Source organism: Ammospiza nelsoni, chromosome 7 (assembly GCF_027579445.1).
Source record: "Ammospiza nelsoni isolate bAmmNel1 chromosome 7, bAmmNel1.pri, whole genome shotgun sequence".
NCBI lineage: Eukaryota > Metazoa > Chordata > Aves > Passeriformes > Passerellidae > Ammospiza > Ammospiza nelsoni.
This window is the reverse complement of record NC_080639.1, coordinates 11,177,633-11,200,555: the sequence shown is the minus strand read 5'-3', so window position 1 is coordinate 11,200,555 and position 22,923 is coordinate 11,177,633. Positions and strand designations below refer to the sequence as shown.

Sequence of the window (22,923 nt, the reverse complement as noted above, 5' to 3'; positions counted from 1 at the left end):
CATGAAAATAATGCCTGCAAATGATGCTTTTAGGCAACAGTAAGGTGAAGGCATAATGGTTCCTGCTAGCTTAGAGAAAAGTAAAACAAATATTATCATATTCTCCACATTTGTCATAGGGACACCTTGTAAATTAATCCAAATTAACAAGAGGGATCAGTTTAAAGTGCATTCATTAAACAGCATTAAATCTTGATATTGACACACTGAGGATGAGAAATATGGCCATGCTACTGCAGCTGAACAAGCTAAGCCCAAGTAACAAGCTTTGTATGAACTCATGCATTATGAAATGTGAGGTAAAATGAATTAATTTAAACCTCTTAGGTGAATATATTCAATATCACATTTGCTGTGTGCTAACAGCATATGCACACATACACATTTTAGTTAAGCTCATGCCCAGGACCTAATTAGTAAATGCCTATCCATGAATATTTAGACCCACTCTGACCATTGCAATTAACTCTTTTCATATGTAGCCACTGGAATATATTTAGAATATGGGGGGATTCCAAAGAAGTAACTTCATAGTCCTCACCCCAAAGTTTCTTTCATCTGTAAAATTAATGTTCTTCTGTCATTAATTAGGGTCTTTACATGAAATGGCCAAACAACCTCACCAGCTCTGCTTTCCAGCATCTACATCTTGTTCCTCCTTGAGTCTGTTGGTCTCAGGACCAGCATCTGCTGGTGGAAAGATGAGTGGAGTTGCCCAATGACCAATTCAATTGATTCCGGAATAGTTTTGAATAGTTCATCATTGCCTAACATTCCTTCTTGTAAGCTGCCTTATAATGGAATACTTAAATCTTTAACAGAACAAAAAAAAAAAAGAAAAAGAATACTGTAATGATTAGCAGCACAACCAGCAATCGGTCCTGAGCAAATCAATATTTAAAAAATGATTTCATGTACAATGTCTCACAAATGCAATGAAAAGTGAGCTGGCGCTGCAAGCTAAGAACTATAGCTCACTTTGTGCAAATGTGAGTCACTAGTGAGGGAAAAAATAATGCATTCTGGTTGAACACACAGCTAAGATAAATCTAATCAATGCTTCATAGGTGTTTAACATCCTGAGTCCTTTCTTTAAAAGTATCAGCTATTTTCACTAAGACACATGCTTAGAGTGAAGAAAAGGCTGTTTTAAAAGATATTATGCTTAATTTCAGGCATACAAAGTTCTAAACACCCAAAGAAAAACAATTGGTTCTAATTGACTCATTTGGTTTGCACTGATTTGTAAGGAAGGGCTCAAAGCCTTCCTAAGGCTTTTTGTGGAAAAGCAAGGGAATTGGGCAGATCACAAAATTAAGTTCTTTCCTGAAAACCAGTTCAGACAGGTGCACCATGCAACCTCTGAGGACAGCACTGAGCACCTCCCAGCAGTTCAGCTGGATCCAAGGATCACCCCCATCTCCAGAGGCTCCACAACGAGTGGTCAGGGTTTGAAGCCTCTGAGCAGATTTAAGTCCTGCAGACTGATGAGCATTGGGTTACATCAGAGTTTTTAACCTGGTGTTCTTCTGAGGCCAGAGACCCTGCTGGGAGCTGCACAGGCACTGTGGCCTTGCTGAGGACTGAGATGCTCAGGATCTTCTCCTGGGCTATCACAGACAAAGCTCTGCAGCCACATTAATTTACAAAGAGCTTTTCTGTGTGCACTAGCACACTGACCACTGAGAAAACAGAAGACACTTCTTTTTTTAATTGACTTTACCCTGTAGGATCTCACTTTCATAGACACCCCTAAGCCAATCAATTGAAATACCACTATTTGGAAGGAGCAACATCTCAGGTTTGAATGTAAGATGTTTAGTCTAAAGAAATAGGTATAATTTCAAAGGCCTTATAGTCAATGCCATCACTATAAAATCAAACCATGTCTCATGCAGGATTCATAATATTTGCATTCTGAAATATTACATCTGTTTGAATTTAAATCCCATATCTTGGCTAAAGTGCATGTGTGAGACACACCAAACAGATCACACAGCAGACTCTGCCACAAAGCATCCTGGTCATACAGATTTCCCTAAGCCATTATTTAGGGATCTGAAATGCTTTTCAAAAAATAAAGTCATTTGTAACCTTCCCACCCTTGGTTGTTCCTTGAACAAGAAGGGGAAATCAAGAATTCACAGAGTGAAAAGCAAAAAGTACTATGAAATTTATTACATTCTTCTGCTCACGTGCTTTAGCTAGAGAAGCAACTACCAATACAAGAGCACTGCTAAGTTTCTCTCCTAAGCCTGTTCACTTAGTGAATCAGAATCAAAAATGTCTAAGTGTAAAAATTCCTATGGAGTATTTTGAATATTACACAAGCAATTATTTAATCCCAAAGCAATATATTTGCTCCCTAACAGATCACTTGCCTCTGCAGAGAAAAAAGAGTGTGGGAAGATTACTGACAATCGATTCATTCAAGGCAAAAATGGGACTATCAGAGGAAGCCTAAGGTGGTGAGTAAACATAAAATCAAAGAAGTGTTCACATTTAGCAGCATGGATTTTTCATTCCACGTGTAAATCTCAGTGGAACAATATTTTTGACTGCCAAAATAAATTTTTCCTTTCCAATTTCCATATGGAATTGACTTTGCAGGTACTTTTGTGTGCATGTACTAACATATACATATAAATACTCATACTTGTAACTTCAGATTTCTAGCTCTAGACTTCAGTGGACAAGTAATTTTTTTAAAGCAATTGACAGAACACCTGTTCAAGATATAATGACATACATTCTATTGAAACTCTTCATTCTATTGTGTTGTGAAGAGAACATTCATACCTGTATAAACACACATCAGTGACCCTTTCTCACCACCAGGTCTCTTCATGTGTATTAAAAAAGCAAATTCACCCTCGTGTCAAATCCTCCACTGGTAGTTACACATTAATAAAGCCTAAGCTTTACTAGATTCCCTAAAGTGTCACAATTTCTCCAATAATTATATTATTTTATAATGCCTACAGTGCAATTTTACTAACTTTTAAGATTAGTTCAGCCTCAAAAGATGACCCCTTTTGCACAGGTTTTATTAAATTTTAAATTACAACCAAATTATGAGATTGAGATATGATTTTTGATATCAAGGTACAAAAATTGTTAAGCAAAATAATCCTAAGGAAAGTAGTATTCAATTCTCTCACATACAATGCCTATCTGATAATGAAATAAATATTCTATGCTTAAGAAAAAAAAAAGGAAAAACAAAAAACTACTTGAGAGGAAATAGGAAGCACTAGCAGAATCATTGTTAAAGAACTATAGAAGCAGTTTTAAAATTCTTCAAATTTTCTGAACAGCCAGTAATTTTGTTCCATACATAAATAAAGATGGGGTTTGTATACTCCACACTAGAGGGAATCTACTTTTCTAACTCAGTTTTATCAAATAATGAGGTTAATTACAATAGATTAAATTGAAGCCTGAAAATGCTTAGCAATTTACCTGTCTGAACATTGAGATCCTTCTGAACATTAAGATTTTTATCCTTCAAAAGGATAAAAATGAAAACTCTGGGAAGTCAGAGCAGAAAGTAATTCTCAAAATGCGGTAGCTTAGCAGAAAATACTGAAAGAAATGAAATTTGTAGTTTGAATCGTGCTTGGCCTGCAGATAAGAAACCTGAATTCCACTAGAAATAAGCAGTAGACCAGATATGGTCTGAGAAGAAATTAAAGTGAAATATCACCAAAGTGAAAGGAGCCCACAAGGACAGACACAATATAGCACAGGCGAGAGGTCACACCGTGCTATAAAGGCCGAAATGAAAGATCAACTGCTAAAACAGCACGGACAGCAAAACACACACTGCTCCTTTGTACAGGGCAGAACCCTGCACAGAAGGGCTGTTTTGTGAAATTTTAGCAGTAATGGGTTTAACTATGGAAGAAGAGTAATAAAGAAGGCAAACGCTTTCACCTGGAAGCCTTTAAGCTGTGAGGAGGAGCCCATGGCCAGGTGCAACACCCAGCACAGCAAAGGGCTGCTTTGTGCAGGCCTGCATGGCAGCTCCAGCTTGGAATTCCCAGCCAAAGGTCAAGCCTCCATCAACAACACAGCTAACAAACAGCAAACACAAAAACAACAGCTGCCCTGCAGCAAGACATATGGAAAAGCAGGCTCGTGCTTGGGACCAAACCAAACCCAACATTCTGTGGCTCTTTTCCATCACCACAACTCCCTGAACACACAGTAAAATGATGGACCCTGAGCCTCTGTCCATCACCTCTCAATAAACTGGACCAACACTGCAGTAATTGTAGGTATAAACCCTGCAGAGCCATAAAAGCTGTCGGCCTCTAAGAACAGCACTCTCTGTAGCCACAAAGGAGCCTCACTGCAAATAATCCCCCAAATATAAACTCTTACAGATTGAGAATTAATAACCAGTCAAATAAATATTTTTAAATTATTGGGAAAAAAGAACCCTGTCATCCCACCAAACAAATGGATTTCCTATAGCAAGTATAACCAAAGAGATCTTCACGGCTGGCATAAATCATTACATTCCCATTAACTTTAATGGAGAAACATCAACTTCCATTACTGGGATCAAATATAGTTAATACACTTGTCATGCATGATATGTCTCCTATATACCTTTCGGGTAAAAAATATTCATGCCAGATTTCACATAAAAACATTTAAAAATCCAAATCTGCAATGGCAAAATCAAAAAAGTAACATTGCATAGAAGACATGGAAGAAAATATTAATCACTTTAAAAACTGAAAAACTTTTATAATGTAACATGTAATTAATAGGTGTCAAATTTACGATGTAACAAGCAGCAAAAGAGTAGAAAATATATGGCAAGTTCTTCTTTGATAGATGAGAACAAAGAAAAGAGTTATGTCTGAGCCTCCTTTTCCTCTGTTCTCATCTTCCCTCATCCAAGGCGAGGCTTGACTCACTTGTCTTTAATTACCACAATGCCAGATGAAAAAAACCTCAAGACAAGAACAGAGCAAAAGGCAAAGGCAGCAAAACTGTCAAAGTGGCAGCAGAGCCCCCAGAAGGGAAGAAAATTCCCCAGAAAAGGCTGTGTGAGCCATGACTCACCCTGTGGGAGATCAGCCTCTGCCTCAGGATGCTCGGGACAGGAACGAAGCACTGCATCCCCCTGGCTGCAGGAAAGCACCCTGAGGAACAAACAAAACAAACCCCAACAATAAGGTCATGCTAAATTAAACTTTCTTCTTGCATTAAAACAAACTGGGGCTGCAAATGCCTTTGCTGTTACCGATCAGAGCAGCATAAAATTTTTCTGCGCACAAAGTGGAAAAAACACCTCAGTTTTGTTTCTCACTCCCTCTCCTGAAGTTTCCATTTTGCTTTTAACTTGGACAAGACTTTAAGGCTGTGTTTTGGGAAGGCCAAGGAAGGTGCAGCAGTGGTGAGCTGAGGGATGGAGGGAGAGGTGCCATGGTGTGGCAGCAGGGCAGGGTCTGGCCCCGCACACCTGGGCAAGGCAGCTCAGGGCACAATCCACAGGCACCTCCATGGGGAAGGCTGAGCCTGGGCTATGTCCTGGCACAACAAGTGCAGGGGCAGAGCTGTGGCAAGCCCAGAGCTGACTGGGCAGCCTGGGGCTGCTCACAAGTCTGATGTTCAGCAGCACCTACTGCTGTGGAGCCGGAGGACACCCACAGCAGCCCAGCAGATCCATGTGCTCTCATCAAGAAGCCGAGGAGAATCACGAACAAAAGCACCTACAGGAGCACAGCCATGATTCAAACTTGGCAATCCCAGGGCTGCAAGAGTCCCTAAAGCTCAGGATCCCAGCTCTGCAATCCCAGAGATGCCAGGATCCCCAAAGAGCAAAATCCCAACACCGCAATCCAAAGGCTGCGAGGCTCCCCCAAGCCCAGGATCCCAGCCCTGCAATCCCAGGGCTGCAAGGAACCCCAAAGCTCAGGATCCCAGCCCTGCAATCCCAGGGCTGCAAGGAGCCCAGCCCTGCAATCCCAGGGCTGCAAGGAGCCCCAAAGCTCAGGATCCCAGCCCTGCAATCCGAGATGCCAGGCTCCCCAAAGCCCAGGGTACCAGCCAGCAAATCCCTGTCACAAACTGACCCCACAGAGGAGATTGATTGTGCCAGTAAAGTTTCTGAAAACATTTTCAGACACCACATATTTTTAAAGCTGTAAGCATAGGGAAAGAATGCAGGAGGGAAAAAGCCGCTATTTTTTAGGAGCTGGCTTCCATTTTGTAAGAGGAACAGATGTTTTATTGTAATTAAAGCTCATCTTTTCTGTACAAGGTGACTCTTGAAGCACGTGTATATTCCATGTAAACAAGTTTACTGTATTGCTTTCACATGATGTTGATGATCCACAGTTTTCTTGTAAATCTAGCTTATACTCAAAGAATTACTTTATATAAAAAAAAATCATCTCTACTTCAGCTCATATGGCTTTACATTCCATTGCTTAGACTCCCTGCTAAGCCCTAAATAATTACTTTTACTTAGCCTGTCTTCAATATTTATGGAAACTTCCTCCCCATAATATAAAAATGAAGCCTAGACATCTGAGATTAGTAACCAAATGAACCCAATGTTGAGTTGATTAAAACCTTCTTAGCAGCAGCGCACCACATTGTCACACTCATATAAGCAATTTTACATAGTTACAACTATCCAATTACTTTTCCAAATATATTAGTGAAGCGCTGTAAACAGTGCAATGTGCTGGTTTACACAGCACACAGTAAAATGGGCATACACTTAAGTAAATCACTGTGTCAAGTCTGGCTCTTTTCTAGCAATTATTGTGTCAAAGTCAGCTCGAGGTCAAGCCGACGTGGCAGCTGAAGGATGTTTGCAAGTGGGTCATGTTCATGAGTGCTGACGGAGTACAAGAAGAAAACAATGAGCAAATCCTGTGTCCCACCAGAGTTTATCAAGGCTGTGGGCTACTGGCAAACTAGCAGGACTTGCCAGGCAAATGATAAACAATCCCATCTGTAGACTGAGTGTAGCTATCTGACCTGTGCAGCAAGATAAAGAAGGTAAAATATGCCAGCATTATGGCAGGAAAAGGAGCCTGAAAGGTTACCCCTCACCAAAACTAGCAGGGAACCCTGCAAACCCACACATTTCTGCAGCTGTACTTCTCCCCAGCTGAGGACTGCCCTAATCACAGGCAATTTTCTGTAGACAATGTCAATCTGTTGATTAAAACCTACATGTCAGAGAAAGTGAAAACTTGCCTGTGAATGTGTGAATGATTCATTATCCAGATGAAAGGAGAGCTGCTCTTGACTGGGTACAAACATCACCAATGTGTTTTCTTCCACTTTTATGACTGTCTGCCATTTCATTTTTGCTAGAATAGCGTAACAAAAAGGACTGGTGTTCCTTCTTTCTCCCCTTTCATTTCCAGCTGGAGGATGCTGTACATGGCTGACAGTTTTCAAATGAAGCATTTGTCACGTTTAAGTCAGAATAACATTAAAGTCAGAACCCAACTTGCTTTTGTGATAACAGGAAATTCTCCACCTGTGGGTTTTTTCTGTTGGAATACAAATTCTACTCACTTTATGTGATAATTTATCTGGAAGAAAAATATGTAACAGACCACTGCCCTCCAAAAGTCTGCATCTTCAAACTTTCCTGCTGTTTCTGTTTGAGTTGTCACTCTGAATTTTATACATCTGAAAAGTTTTAAATGCTAAAAGACCAAAAACTACATGTCAAATCATAAGTATTCAAGTCAATCCTCTCTTGCATGCCTCAGCCTTCTTTTTTTTTTTTTACATCATGGACATTGGCTTGATGTAACAGACTTCAGACTGCAAGGATTTGGCTTTGCCTTCAGTGAATGCTCAGCCCAGTGCTTCTGCAACTGAAGTGATTTCAAGTGGTTTTACTAATGAATTCTTAATCTAGTTTGGTGGAAATGTGCATTAAAAATAACACTAAGTTCTGGGATTAACATTTCAGAAAGAAATAAATGAAATGTTTGAGTTCAGAGCATAGTAACAGAGGTGACCAATGTTTTTCTTCTAATGAAATATTAAAAGAACTAGTGAACACAGAGCTGCAGACAGCAATAATTCAGGGTAACTTTTCAGTAGCAGTCCTCAGAGAGTATAAGATAGAAAGGAGGTCAATGAAGTATTTAAATCAGCTGAATCTAGGAGGAATGAGAAAAACCCAAGTAAAAGAAATTCTGAGAGAATGCTGGGGGGGAAAAAATGCCAGAGTGGTCTCACTCAGGCAATAATCTGGTGGAAGGAAGAGTCCTAGAAACCCTACAGCAGCAAAGCCTGGAAAAGTAGATCTGAAAAGAACGTAGAATGAAAAATTCCCTCTAAGGGACATTATCAATATACTAAGTTGCATCTGTACCTGTTTTGTGGCTCAAAACTTAGCTCTACTTTTATTTTAATACCATTAGTCAATAGTGGATTGTAAAGCTTTACATTGTGGTGATATTTTTGAAAACATACTTTTTACAAGCATCTCTGGGAATAATAACCCCCAAAACATTTGCAATTTGCAATCTAACACAGGCACAATGTAAAATAAGCTTTATATTAGAAAGTACTGTATGGATTGTCAAAGGTTATTTTTCAGGTTTAAACTCCAATCTTGTTTTCTGATGCTCTCAAAATATCTAATTGCTCAATTGCAAAGGAGGTTAAGGAAAAGTTGTGAAAAAAGAAGAGTAAGTTGATGTATTTTTTAATGGAATAGAAATTTTAACCACTTCTATGTTGGTCATTTTGTTATAAGCCATTGTACAAGCACATCTTATTTAGAGTTATTCTGATCAACATCATCTAGATGCTTTTACTTCATAAATAAATACTTCATACACATAATTGCTTTTACTTCAATAAGTTGTTCTGGAAGCTGTGGAACAATCTTTTAAAATCTTATCACTGTAATCCTGCATTGATATAAATATTATAAAGAATGCTGTAGGCTGACATAGGACAGCAACTGCTGGCAAAAAATTTTCAGTCAAGATCAGCTACAGAGAGGTAGGGCCCAGCTGGAAGTGTTTTACAGGTAACTGCTCATTGTGAGTCCTCATTAGTGCTAACCTGGAATGGAACCCTTGTGGAAGCTTGTGAAAAACAATTTTAAAATAATTGAATTCAAAGTTATGGGGCGTTTAAAATGTTCTCTAGAAAGCAGTGAGCAAGACTGCAAAAAAGGATAAAGATGAAGCAAGTGGCTTTTTGCTGCCTTAAGAAGCCATCACCTCTGAACTGGCTAGATCCACTTGAGAATGCTTTTAGCTGTGAATAACTGTGAATTGCCAATAATTGCACTAATGCCACCATTTACCATAAGGAATTCAGTTTCAAATGGATGACTCATGGCTTAACACAAAACACCTTTCAAACTGCATTTCACCTGTGTGTTTGAATGAAAAAATGGGACAATTCTATTAGTACTAGTAAAACTCAAATGTTAAAAATTAAAAGCTATTGCAGATACATACTTTTTTATTTTACTCTTTTGAAAGAAGGCTAATGAATTCAAAGGATTTGAACTATCAATGTGGAACTTTATTTAAAATTAACTTTTTTCCAGATTCTGATTCCCTTTACTTAGTTGCAGATAAAATAGAGGTTTTCTGTTGTTAACTCCCAGTTATAGTGGAAGGTGTTACATAGGTCTCAAACATGGAGTAATAATTCTAATTATTTCTAAATAAGAAAGTTCCCTTCTTCTTCTTAGGGACACCAGTAACATTTTTTGTCTGATGAAGACAGGGACCTACAAAGATGCCAAGCAAAATCTGTCTTACAAAAAAAACCGAGTTCTACAAAGTTTTAAATTGCCCCAGAAGTGATTTTAGAACATGTGCCAGTGAGGGAAAATTTTAGCCTTTATTTCTCTACATTTTTATTTTGGAAAAAAGCCTTGCATTATCAAGTACTGCATTTTCTATGTGATTGGATGCCAGGTCACACCATAAACAGAATATTCTGAAATAATATCCCTGCTTACTTTATGTGTGTTGTGATGAGAGATGGTCCAGAGACAAGGAGAATCCCTGGAAATTGGCAGCTTCATGCTGAAATGCACACTGAATAGCAATCCCTTTCCTTATTATTATTTTAGCACATTGAGTGGGTACCAGAGAGCAGCACGTGCTGTGCAATTCAGTGTTTGTCTGTTTAATGATGGCCTCTGTGGTCAGCAGCTCCACTGCTGGATCACAGTGATGGATGGTGTCCAATCACCATCCCTTATCCACCACCCAAACGGCAATTACAGCCATTTCCTCACTGGAACCTGCAATCTCTTCTTTATTTGGCACTAAAATTATTAGCTCTTTTAAAGAGTTGTAACATGGATTAATCAATACAAAAGATGTTTATATAGTCCTGATAATGATCCATTATCCCTTAATCTGATTATTGAGCTTCCTCAGGGTATGAAGGCATTTTTTTTCTCCCTTTTTAAATGAATATCATATCTTTAGTAATGGCACATGGAAAACCTAAGTAGGCACTCTCCCCAAGCTATATTACCCAAATTGTTTTGTCTTTCAAGACAAGATTCATTTATGGCATATAATTATATTCAGGAAAGGGAAGTAATAATGCAATAATGCATCCACCTAATACAAACAAGTTTAAAGCGAAGCCTGACCTGAGTGTTGGCTGAAATGCTGGAATAAAAAAACAAAAAAGGAAGTTCTGTTTGGACATATAAATCCTATCATCATCTGCTAACATGCCTGAAATAGCGTGGGCAGTGTCAGAATCTATTCCTGGACACGACTGCGCAGAGTGTGGATTGCAATCAGTACTACAGATGTGCTCTGTGGTAACTTGAATATGATGGCTTGTCACTTTGAGTATGAAAGTCAGCTCTTGGCACAGTTTGGCTTTGAGTTCAACTTCATGTTTGTTTCAGCTTTGCAATTCTGTGATTGATAGTGTCATATCAAGTAATGAAATAAAAACAAACCAAAGAACCCCACCCAAGCCCTCAACACAGCATGGGAGGAAGGAAAATGTGTTTAATGAAGGGACTACATAACAAATCACACAGCAGTGACCTGAGCAGTGAGTTCTTGAAGAGGTACATTGAATATCTGCAGTTGAGATATCTAGAGATGAATGAGAAAAGCAAACTCAAAAAAATTAAAATAAAAATATGAATGCAAATTAATGTTGTCTTTTCTTTCAGATCCTTCTCATTGCAGCATCAGTATTGTGCTAACTGGGGTAACTATTTAAAGTTTTACAGGTCAGCTTTTGAGCAGAAAAGGAATGGACTAATGTGAGTATGACTCTTACAAAGATTAAACATAATCCACATAAGAAGTAAGCAGTTTATGAATTATCAATTCTTTCAGGAAACTCAGATCAAACTGACTGTATAAATCATAAAGAACAGTTTGTTCTCTAAGAATTAATTCAAATAGGAAATGAAAGTACCAAAGCAAATTTTCCTTGTGCTCTAATTCTCATAGTTCAAGGTTCAGTGCCTCTACATAAAAGCATAAACACCTTTATCCCAGACTGAACACTACATTGATAAATAGCATTGGAGGTCATGCATCTAAGTGTAACATATGACAAAGCCTTGATTTCCCTGGAAAATTCTTAAAATTTTTTTTTTCTTTGTTTGGGTTTGGTTCTTCCCTTTATCCCTAAAAAGCTCCTAAAAGTGTCATCTGTTTAACTAAAAGAGCTGCTGTGGGTTGTTACATGAAGATATTAATTGGTGTGCCAGGTCTTGCAGCAGAATTATTTGAGACAGGTAGAGTAAACCTTCCTGGTGAGAGAGAGTTTCTGAACTACCACACAACATAAAGAATATTTCAATTTCACAAAATCATAAAATGGTTGAAATTAAAAGGGACCTCTGGAGGTCGTCTCATCCAGTCTCCTTGCTATAGGAGAGACACGCAAAGCTCTCACCTAAAGCTGTTTTCTCAGGACCTTGTCTGGAGAGTTTTGAGTATCTCCAAGGAGGGAGACCCCACAGTCCCTGTGAACAACTTCCAGCACTTAATTTGGGTTGTGATTTGGGTTTTTTCCCACATCTTTCCTCAGCTTATTGACACGGCTTATTTAGACCAAGAGCTCTTTGAGAGGCAGAAAATCAAAACATGGCTGCTGTAGTACTTCCTGTTTGTTGATACAGAAAGTGGAGTTAAACTGCTGCAACATAAAATATGGAAATATATGTATATTATATGTCTAATATATGTCTATAATATATGTCTATGTCATATATTATACATATATGTCTAATGTGTCTATGTCATCTTTCAGTAAGATAATGCAAACTGATTATTATGATGTTCATTTATAGAACCTTTCTTATTTAATCTAATGACTTCATTTGACATTCTAATAAATTTTCACCAGGACACTGCTGGGTGGTTAATAGACTCAATTAATTAACAATGTGAAGTTATTTTTAGTGATGATAATCAGCTGTGATTATTGACCAAGTCCAGCCTTGGCTACGTCAATACCAAACATGGCAAGACACAATTAAGGCCAGAAAAATATACTTTACAGCAAGCAAGGTAATAAGAGCTGAGTTAGTATCTCAAATCAATTACTACTAATAGACACTTTAAGAAGATAATCAAAACTGCTTTACTCCAATTTGGAATTCCTTTCTATTAATTTATAACAGATAGTTCACTTTCATAAGCCATGTTTGCCAGCACCTTCAAAGGAATCATTTTCCTTTCTCATTTATTCCATCATCATTCCATAAAACTTCGCTCACTGACTCAATGTTTTTTGAAATTTATTTGTCATGAATTAGCTGAAAGGACAGTTCACTTAAGTAAGTCTCTTTGTAAGAAAAAGAAAAGAGTTGAAAATAGACCTTCTGAATTCAAGGCATTCTGGGACCCAATAGCTCCCAAGAGTCTATTTCCAAATATTTAACTTCTGTCTTTCTAATGAGAAAAAGATTCAGGTATTTTATATATATATATATGTGTGTGTGTATAAACATGTTAATATGATCATAAATGAAATATTCCCTCACTTCTTCTATGAGCTATCCATACACAGCCTAAAATGTGCAAAAGCACAGTTGGAATCCAAATCTTTTCTTTTGCTCTCTTTTCACCATAATCTGGTGAGGTCTTTGCTTAGAGGAACATAAGAGTTTATGGTGCATTTTGTTCACAACAGGAATATCATTTTGCTTTCCTAATTTCCAGCAACACACACAAAGAGAATGTGAGGAGAAAACACATGTCAGCAAATGAAGATTTTCTCAGCCAGCCCTTAACAATCAGAGTTTAAAAAATAAAAAAAAATCTCAGGAGCTCAGTTGTCCCTCTCTGATGTATGAACTGTAAATACAAATTGGACACCCTGAAGCTGCTGCTGTACGACGGAGGGGGACACAGCAAGAGGGACCACAAGAAAGAGGAGAGCAACACTGAACTCCAACCCTCATGAATTCTGCTTAGTCCAAACAAACAAATAAACAACCAAATAAACCAACCAACAGGAGCCTGGGTACCTACAGCAGACTCATCCATCCACTCCTAAAAGATGAATGAGCATTTCCATCTCTGCCTACCTTTCCAACATTAACAAATCATTAACTATTGTTTCTGGACCTCTCTGACCTTTCAGTGATTAAGTAGCTGATCCCTATTGCACCATAGAGTATTTAATTACTTGGAAAGAACATTCTTAGAAATGGTAAAAACAGCGCTTTGCATGTCTTATATTGTATTTAGATTATAAATGGATTCCTGAGAAATGTGGGATGATACAACTCTAAACTCCTACTTTAAAAGTCTAAAGCAATATTTCTTATGCAGGCTTCCAAATCAGCAGCATTTGTCAAGTGGCCATGACAGGATGGCATGAATATAGTGTGGGAAGCACTAATTACAATAACTCTAAGCTGGTAATTTTGCATTTAAGATCTTTTCAGAATCTTTGTTCTATGTAAATAATTTCCCTCTCATTTTTGCAAAAATGAATTATCTGGAAATAAATAAAATAGTCTTTCTAAAGTGTCTTTCCTATCACTATGGAAATCATTGTTTTTCAGAATAAGAAATTTTCTTATCTATATTCATCTAAGGAAGACAAGATGTTTTTACCTCAGGTAAATGAAATATTTCAGCTATCCTAAATTCTTGGTTTAATTGTTTGGTGATTTCTGGGGGAGATAAAATTGATAGAAGTAAAAATGAAGGTTTCTGGCCAGTCCTTTCCCATATTAATACAAAAAGTAACAATCAAACATTCCACATTCAATGTATAAACATAATCCCCAGACACCCAGCAGGTACTATATTCTGAGTGAGGTCTGCAGTCTCTCTCTATAAATTTAAAAATCACAGACCTATTTTATTAGGAAATGATCAGCAAAGACACTGTGATACACCAAATGGAATCAGAGAGGACAGAAGGGAAGGAGGAATGAAAGGTTAAAAGAACAACCTAATTGATAAAGTCTGGGAAAAAACACCCAGAAGCAGAATGTAATTTTAGAGACACATAAGTGGTGGAGATAATGTCAAAGCTGGTTATTGGTTTTTGCACAGGCAGTGGGACAGAAGGCAGACACAGAAAATGGATCTTGGAGCCAGTCAAGTTCCAGGGAGAGGAGGCTTTTCCTCATTGCACATTAATCCATTTCTGGAAGGTGGAGGTTGCTCTTGCCATTGATTTCTGTTTGTATCAACAATTAGATGTTCTTTGGCCAAAGCAGGCTGTGAGCACTGGCTGAAGCACTGGAGAAATCACAGCATCAACCTGCAGAACTACAACTGTCTTTAAACAGCACATCTTATTGTGACTTGGACCTAGAATCACACTTCAGTTGGGAAACTACTTCCTAAAAGACTCTAAATTATTACAGCTGGATTTAGGTCACAAGATACTGAGTCAGGCTGGTTTTGAAATAGCACTTTTGAAATAAGAAGAAAAGTCCTTATCTATTCATAGCCATGTTACTTTGTACATTGTGTACATTAGTGCAGAACCTGGAGCATGCCAAGAATTACTTGGATATATCGCAAAACACAATTAGAGTTTATAAAAGCTCTTGGCCTGATGAGAATAAAGATTTTGTGTTCCTTTTAATTCCTTTAGCTACACTCCCTGTTCAGCAGCATGTTGCCAAGGAAAACCTGTGCTGTGTTTGGAACTGCACAGCACAGCAAGCCCACTCCTTGGGAGAGGCAGCAATGGTCTCACTGAATCAGCTTTGGGCAAAAAGGAAAAAAATGTATTTTTCCAGAATATGGTCCTCTTGCCTTTTTTTTTTCAGAACATCCAGTAGTCATAACTCATACCCTAGAGCAAGAAAAATCTTGTTTTCTTCCATAAGTCATGTTTAGTGTTTTAATATTTACCATTATAACTGTGGGGTTTCTTACCTCTAGCTCATAAGCTGCTACTCCTGGATCTGTGTGAACTCTGGAACTCCTGTTTCTCTTTTCCCCTCCTGCCTTTCTGTGCAAGCCCCATGTTCAGATTCAAGATATAAAATCCTCATCCCTGCTGTAGCCATTGATGCCTACCAGGTATTAAAGTTTTTAAGAGTGAGGTAGAAAGCTCTAGCTATACATATTTTTTATATTAATAGAAATATAGAAGAGAGCTTTCTACCTGAAAGTGTCCACAAAGAGGGAGGATGATTGCAGTTCAGAGATCCCAGGCTAGGCACTGCCGGAGGGAGGTTAAGCCACAGTTTTTAATTAGTAAAAATTCTAGATTTATCCTGCCATGTACAGTTCCAGTGCTACTGAAGGGTTCTGAGTGCTACCTGCCTTTTGTCCTCACTCTAGCACAGTGCCCTCACTGATAAAACTGGAGAGCCTCAGATGAGTAAATCAGATTATTAGTAGATTTACTATCTTCTCAATAGCAATTAGCAACCACTTGTTATATCCATCCTCCTGAAAGGAAAATGGCCTATTAGTTAACTGTCACTCAGGTTGTGCTAAGTGCCTGAACTACAACATAATACACATTTTCAGATTTGTTTATGTGAGGAAAAGCTTTGATAAGTTTAGAGGCAGGGCTCTGGTTGTGTTTGAAATAATTGTTTACAAACTCTGAAACACACAAACACTAAAAAAATCCCTTTGTAGCTTTTAGAAATAACTGAAGGTCAGTCCATCAAGGAAATAATTCCCACAAGGAAAGACATCCATCCTAACAGTGTTTAACCAGGAAAACCAAGGCAACAAAAGATTATTCTGCTTTAAAATGTCTTTTTTTTTTTTTTTTTAATTTGGTTCACCAAGAATAGGTAATTTAATTTTAAAGAATCAGAAGTTCAGTGACAGAAGTGCACTCCTAAGTGTTGAATAGAAGTTTAAAACATAGGTGAAACTTAGATTATTCAAAGTATCTGTAGGAAATCAACAGAGAAATGTCTGTTTTGGACTTTAATTTGCTCTGAAACTATAGAGGCTACCAAAATGGTTGGGCCAGAAAGCACAGATCTGGTGTGAGTAGAGAGCAAGGCTGGGTTTGCTCCCTGTTAGGGCTGTCCCTGTCCCCAAGGAGGGGCTGGATGTGGTCTGGTGTCCCCTGCACACCCCAGGGATTCTGTGCTCTCAGACTCAACCTACAGGGTCTGAAATCCAGAGGAAACAACTTTGTATGCTGAGCTAAAAGCTGCTGTTTGCTTTGACATAAGGATATGAATCACAAGTTCTGCCTTGGATCTTGCACAGATATTCTTACCCATGACAACCTTAACTTAGAGTGTGGATTGTTCTCAAGGAGATAGGTCAACTTGATAAAAATCAGATTATTTTGTTAAGACAGACCTACATTAAGCAGTAAGTGATGCCATTTCTGTTCTGCTGACATCTTCCCTCACCTCTTTTTCATTTCCATGAAAGCCCTAAAACAGTTCCCTTTTTCCCCCAGTATTAATTTCTCAGTTTGCTCTGAGCCACGGCAAACCAAGTTCTTCCTTTGCCACTGTATTCAGGGAGAACTATTTGTGTTAAAACAGTTTCTGAATGCAAAAACTGTTGGACTCCTATGACAAAAGTGGCAGTTTCATGTCTACAGCAGTGGGCTAGAGAACCAATGGCTTGTGAAAAAACTAAGTGCTAAATGACACTGGAACAACGCACAGTAAGGTGAAGTCATTACTTCAAGGAATTTTGGAAAGGATTTCAAGGAATGTTGCCAGAGTCACAAAACACCTTTTCCACTGGCTTCTCACTCAGATCCTCAGCTATGGCACTTCAGCTCTCAGATAAATAAAAGCCTGTCTGTACCTGTTCCTTACCTCATTTTGGATGAGAAGAGGGCTCTGATTCAAGTGTGATGCACTCAGGAACATTGTAATTAGAACAGTCCTGCCTGTAAAGAATTTGTTCCTCCATGAAAAAGTTTAACACAAATTCAGCCAAAGAAATGATTCTTGAACACTCTCAGGGATGGGGAGTCCACATCTCTGGACAGCCTCTTCCAGTGCCCCACCACTCTCAGAGTAAAGGATTTTTTCCTAATATCTAATGTACACCTACACTCTGTCAGTCTGAAGCCATTCCCCCTGTCCTGTGATTACACACTTGTCAATAATCTCTCTCCACATTTCTTGTAGGCTCCCTTCAGATACCCAATCAGGTCACCCTGGAGCCTTCTCTTTTCCAGGCTGAACAATCCCAGTTCTCTCAGCCTTTCCTCAGAGGAGAGGTGCTCCATCCCACTAATCAACTTGGTGCACCTCCTCCTCTATTAAAGATAGGTAGAATAAAGAGGAGCAAAAGGTTTAGTTGGTAAGTATGTGTTTGCTACTGGAGACCTACATTCAGTAAGGTTTTAAAATATTAGTAAAAATAATTTGATGAAACCACAAAGGTCTTAGACCACTGTCTTGGCCTGAAGGAATTACCTATCCGAGGTCGCTAAGAAATGTAATTAAATGACATGAGAAATTCTCAGAACTGCCCTAACTGTGAGCATGATTCTCCATCTTTCTGCAAAAAAATGTGAGGTCCAAAGTCCTTTTGGGAATATTCTGGCCATTCTCAGCCAGCCTCTCCCTGCCTGTCCTCCCCAAACCGTGGGAGCTGGGGCACAGCACCTCTCACCCAGGGGCTGTGCAATGCCAGTGCTTCTGCCAGAGCAGCACCTGCAAGCAACCAGGAAAGCACTGCTTGTCTGAGTGCAGCTGTGGCTGCCATGCTGATGAAGACTGGGCTTGGAAGTATTTCAGATGCAAAAAAAATAAAGAGATAAGTTACAATTTAATTTCAGGTCTTCAGTCTCTGTGTGAGACGCTGCACACGTGCTGTGTGAGCTCAGAATCTGCGGTACCATGAACAGCTTACACACAACACCATCACAGATTTACACAAAAGCAGGAAATAATTTAATAAGCTTCTATTATTTCTCACCTCCCCTTGATTTTTTGTGCTGATATTTAGTCACCAGAGGAAGCAGTCACATTTTTTTAAATTGAAGATACCTGAGCTCTATCTCTCCCCTCCTCAAGTCTGTCTTTACCCATGACCAGACAATACAGACCAAAAGTCATGAACAAGTTCTTCACTCAGACTCTCTGAGCTTGAGAAAGTAATTTTTCCTTCACCTAGCTGCAAAATAATTCTAATTTCCAATGCATGCCACTTTCTCAATAGAATAAAATTAAAATACACATGTGCAGGTCTGTGAATATTTTCTTGCTAAAAATTCCCATCCCCAATGAAAAAAAAAATCAGACTTTTGCCTCAAGTTATATGTGGAGTTGCAAAAATCTAGTAAACATTAGATTACTACTTCCCTGTAATAAGTAACAACAAATATAAGTAATGAATATATTTTATGACATTGCTGCTCCTACATTCATCTTGGGAGTGTTAGAATGTCTACATGAATTTTGCAGTCACGTCTTCATGTGAAGCAGTAATTTATGGCCTAGAGGAGTATGTGGAAGTGATTAATAAGATCTGGATAAGTTGAAACTTCATCAGAAGAAACTGCAAATTTTAGTAGAGTTTAATCTATCACTTTCTGGGCACACATATGCATTGGTCATAATGGTGGACTAGGAAGGAGTTTTACTTTCAGTTGTTCTATACATGAGTTTTTTTACTCTTTATGTAGTATAGAGGACTTATTTTTTTGATGAAGCAGTAATGCTTAACTAAATGATTTGGGAATAAATATGTCAATACATCCAGTTTATTTCTAGGGAAATTAATTCACATGTTGTATTTTCTTAAGTATTGTTAGTGACTTATATATTCTTTCACAACTACATGCAAAAAAAAAAAAAAAAAGCCTTTAGAGGCTATTCTAGGTCTCATTTTCTCTTTTCTTCCACTTTGGTCCAATGGTGCAAAAGGGATTTGGCTCAGCTTGAGCCATAAACTCTAGAAACAAATATTTTTGCTGTCTAAAGATAATAAAACCCTTCCAAAGGACAATTACTACTTTGTTCTATTTCCTTAGTTTTACCTCCTGCATAATTCACTCACATAATTCCTATATACAGCAGCTTTTGCAGGGTGGAATCCCATCTCCCTGCTGCACATAAACCCTGTGGCACTGGGGTTTTCTGAGGATGGAAAGAAGAGCACAAAAAGAAAGAAGAACACAAAAACTTGCTCACAAAAAGAGCACCACAGTTTAACAGTTTTTTCTTTTTTTTCTGCAGTATTTAAGCAAACCATTGATCCCTCCTTATAGAAACACTTGAAAAATAGCAAGACATTTCCCTATACACAAGATGCTCTCCCTGAGCACAGATTTATCAGTTCTTGCTGATAACATGCACGAACATCCTGCTGCTGCCCCACAATCACCGAGGCCAACCCCACACAGCCAGGACAGCAGTTATCTCTTGGAAACTCCTCAAAGCTGGGTCACTCCAGCTCTGCTGAGGCTGCTGACCCCTCCGGCACACACAAAATGGCACTAAAGGTCAGAGCATCCCCCCTGCCCCTCATTCCAAGGGGCTGCAGTAATTCCAGCTGCCTGAGGGAGACACTGAGGAAAAGCAGCAGCATCCCCAACACTCAACTGGTACTGAGATGGAAGCAGTGGCAAACTCTTTTGTGAGATTCACAGCAGAGTGTTTAGGGCTGAGTAAAATCATCAGGAGAAGTTACCAGGGATTGACCTCTTCCACAAGGAAAACATTAAAAATAACCTCTCCACAAATCAGTAAAAAGTAAATTGTTGCCTAAACTGAATCATTCTTTCATGGCAGCCAGCACTCCACAGGTTTCTTTGTCTTGTGCCTATTTTATGCGTTGTGAAAACTACAAGGCCATAACATTGCACTCATTGCTTTGGCTTCCTGGGAAGGCAAGGCTGTTCTACACATCCCAAGCCAGCAGCACAAAGAGCCCCACCTTCTCACCAAAATCCCTGAAGCCCTGAGAAGGTGGAACAGTCTTCAGACCACAGCACGTACACCAGCCACAAAAACCCAGCAAGAACAAAAGCACAGGAGCCCAAGAGCGATGAACTACCCAGAGCTGGCTGGAAATGGCTGCACCGCTGCTCTGACTGAAAACATGGCGCTCTGAAAAGTCCTGCTCTCTTCCCAGAGCCAGCTGAGGTATCTCCACAGGGATTTTTCACTGCTGTGTAGGCACAGGAGCAATGCCAGAGGAAATCTGGAAGCCTCTGGCTGGTGCCCTCCTGTGTGATTTCAACCAGAACAGCGGTGCAGCCACGCCAGGGAGCGCTCTCCACTCAGGAAAAGCAGTTTGTGGGCAGAAGGGCTTTCCCAAAAGCTTTACTTTTCCTTCTGCTCCTCACTCCAAAGAGCTCCACATGACATTTTGGTGTGCAGCAGCACTGGCCTTCTAATGACCAATTTTCTTTAGTTGTATTTCACTGGCTGGTGAATATCAAAGCACTCAGCTCATGTTTCTGCTGCTTTGGAAGTGCAACTGTGACTTAGCTTTTTGGGCTTCTTCCAAGTTTTTTGCTCTATAGTAAATGGTGAAGGTAGCAGGCCAATAAAGTCAGATGTTAAATGAGGCTTAGGGGTTTTCTTGTCATCATGGTGAGTTATTGTCTTTAAACAAGTCTCATTATTGCCATCACTTCCTGGGGGGTATGCTGGGAAAGAACAAGAGTATTGGTAATAATGACCTGCCACTGCTTTTGTTTTCTTTCCTGTCTGCTGCATGTGAACATAATTCCTGACCACAGCATTTCTTGAAGAGATCCCATTCATTTACCAACATCCCTGGTGACAAACCCAAAGGATCAAAAAAATTTCTTCTTCCCCTTGGCTACAACAGAAAGAAGTGTCAGGGGAAATCTACAGCTAATGGCATTTACTGGAAATTAGATTTTGGAGATGTACAAGATTATTTTTCTTTCTCTAGTTGTAGACAATGTGGCATTTTAACAACAGAAGAAGCAGAGGGTTCACAACACCAGCAAATTTTACAGATGTCAACAGAAATTTGAGCTTTCTGTTCAGTCCTGGTTTTCATAGTTACACTTAGGGTGGAGGGAGGGGATCTCATGTCCCAGAACGGCTGTTGCTGAAGATTTGCTTCATCCTGTCACCAATTCATGGTGGAATGTCTTCAACAGCAGCAGGCTGCACCATCAGCAGGGACACTGGGGGCAAGGTTTAGTTCCAGCTTGCCAAGGGGCAGAGGGCTCCTGAACTCTGTGTTTAATTATCTGCCTTAACATACCACTAACACTTCACTTACATTTATAAGCTGAAACCATTCTTTAATAGCACATTCTTAATAATATTGAAATTGTCTAAGAAGTCCTAATGGTGATTCCCTCTTTGAGACAGAGGAATTGGTCTGCTTGCTACTTCACCCACTTTAAAAATTCCCACTGTCACATGCAACAGCTTGCATTGCTTTCAAAACAGCCAGACCAGGGCATTAAACACATACAAGTAATGGTTAAAAGGGCCTATGAAAACATACTTCAGATGTCCCCACCTGTTTATTTTAGATTAAAAATCATCATTCATAGCTATGAAAAGGGGGGAAAAAAGTATTATCCCATTGTGTTATAATCCCTCTTCAAGGATTTAACACATAGAAGTTCACAGGAGGAAATTTATGCCTGTCATCATTTAGACAGAAGCAAGAATTCTGGGAGCAGTGAGGATAAAACAGCACAGTTCGGAGGGTTCGGGATTAATGGGTTCCATCAGATAACAGAAAATGGGAAGGAGAAATCAAGTGATGTCACAGGAAAACCAGCATTCACACAGCAGAGGCTGAAATACACACTGGAGAGGCACAGATCACATGATGGGAAGCATGTATAAATACATCATACTCTTATTTAAAACATTTTAGTGGGGGTTTTTGCCTCTGACACTTCAGTGGATTTCTATTCACTCACAGCTAATTGGCTGACAGCCCTGTGTTTTACATTTTGTGCCTGCCATGACAATAGCTATAAATTGTAAGAACTAACTATAGGTTATGTAGTATCATATTACTTTGGTCAGACATGCAAATCATAAATCCTTTTTTTCCCCATTTCCACATCCATGGCATACATATTTTGTATTTGTACTTGGCCCTTCACAGCTGGCAAGCAAGTTCAGTGGCACTTGACTCTTATCCTGTGGTTAATTCCTCAAGTGAAAGGCTCATTCACTTGGCTGTAACAGAGCCTTCCCTGGCCATGTTCTAGCTTAAATCCTTCATGAACAGCAAAACATAGAAATGGGACTAAATGACACTGAGGTTAAAAGCCAGATCCCAAGTTTGAATTGGAAACATAGAGGCAGATGTGCACCTCTTCTTTTATAAAAGTTCTCTTTTACTGTGACCCAGCTTCTCACACACAAAGGTATCTACATGTAGTAGTAACTATGAGCCATTTTCAAATTGCAGTGTTCGTATAATCAGACCCCAGTATCCACAGCAAAAGATACCCACAAGATTTGGGGATTTCTCTGCTCCCTCCGTGGAGATTTTGATCCTTCATTGAGGCACATCCTTT

At 39.1% G+C, this 22,923-nt stretch overlaps 1 long non-coding RNA gene across 1 annotated transcript in view; it reads right to left on the bottom strand.

The window, feature by feature from the left end:
- Window positions 1-22,923, bottom strand: part of LOC132075769 (uncharacterized) — an 85,446-nt gene that overhangs the window by 14,684 nt on the left and 47,839 nt on the right. Inside the window, exon 2 of the long non-coding RNA XR_009418823.1 lies at window positions 5,080-5,159. This is a non-coding gene — a long non-coding RNA (uncharacterized LOC132075769). The remainder of the gene's footprint in view (window positions 1-5,079; window positions 5,160-22,923) is intronic.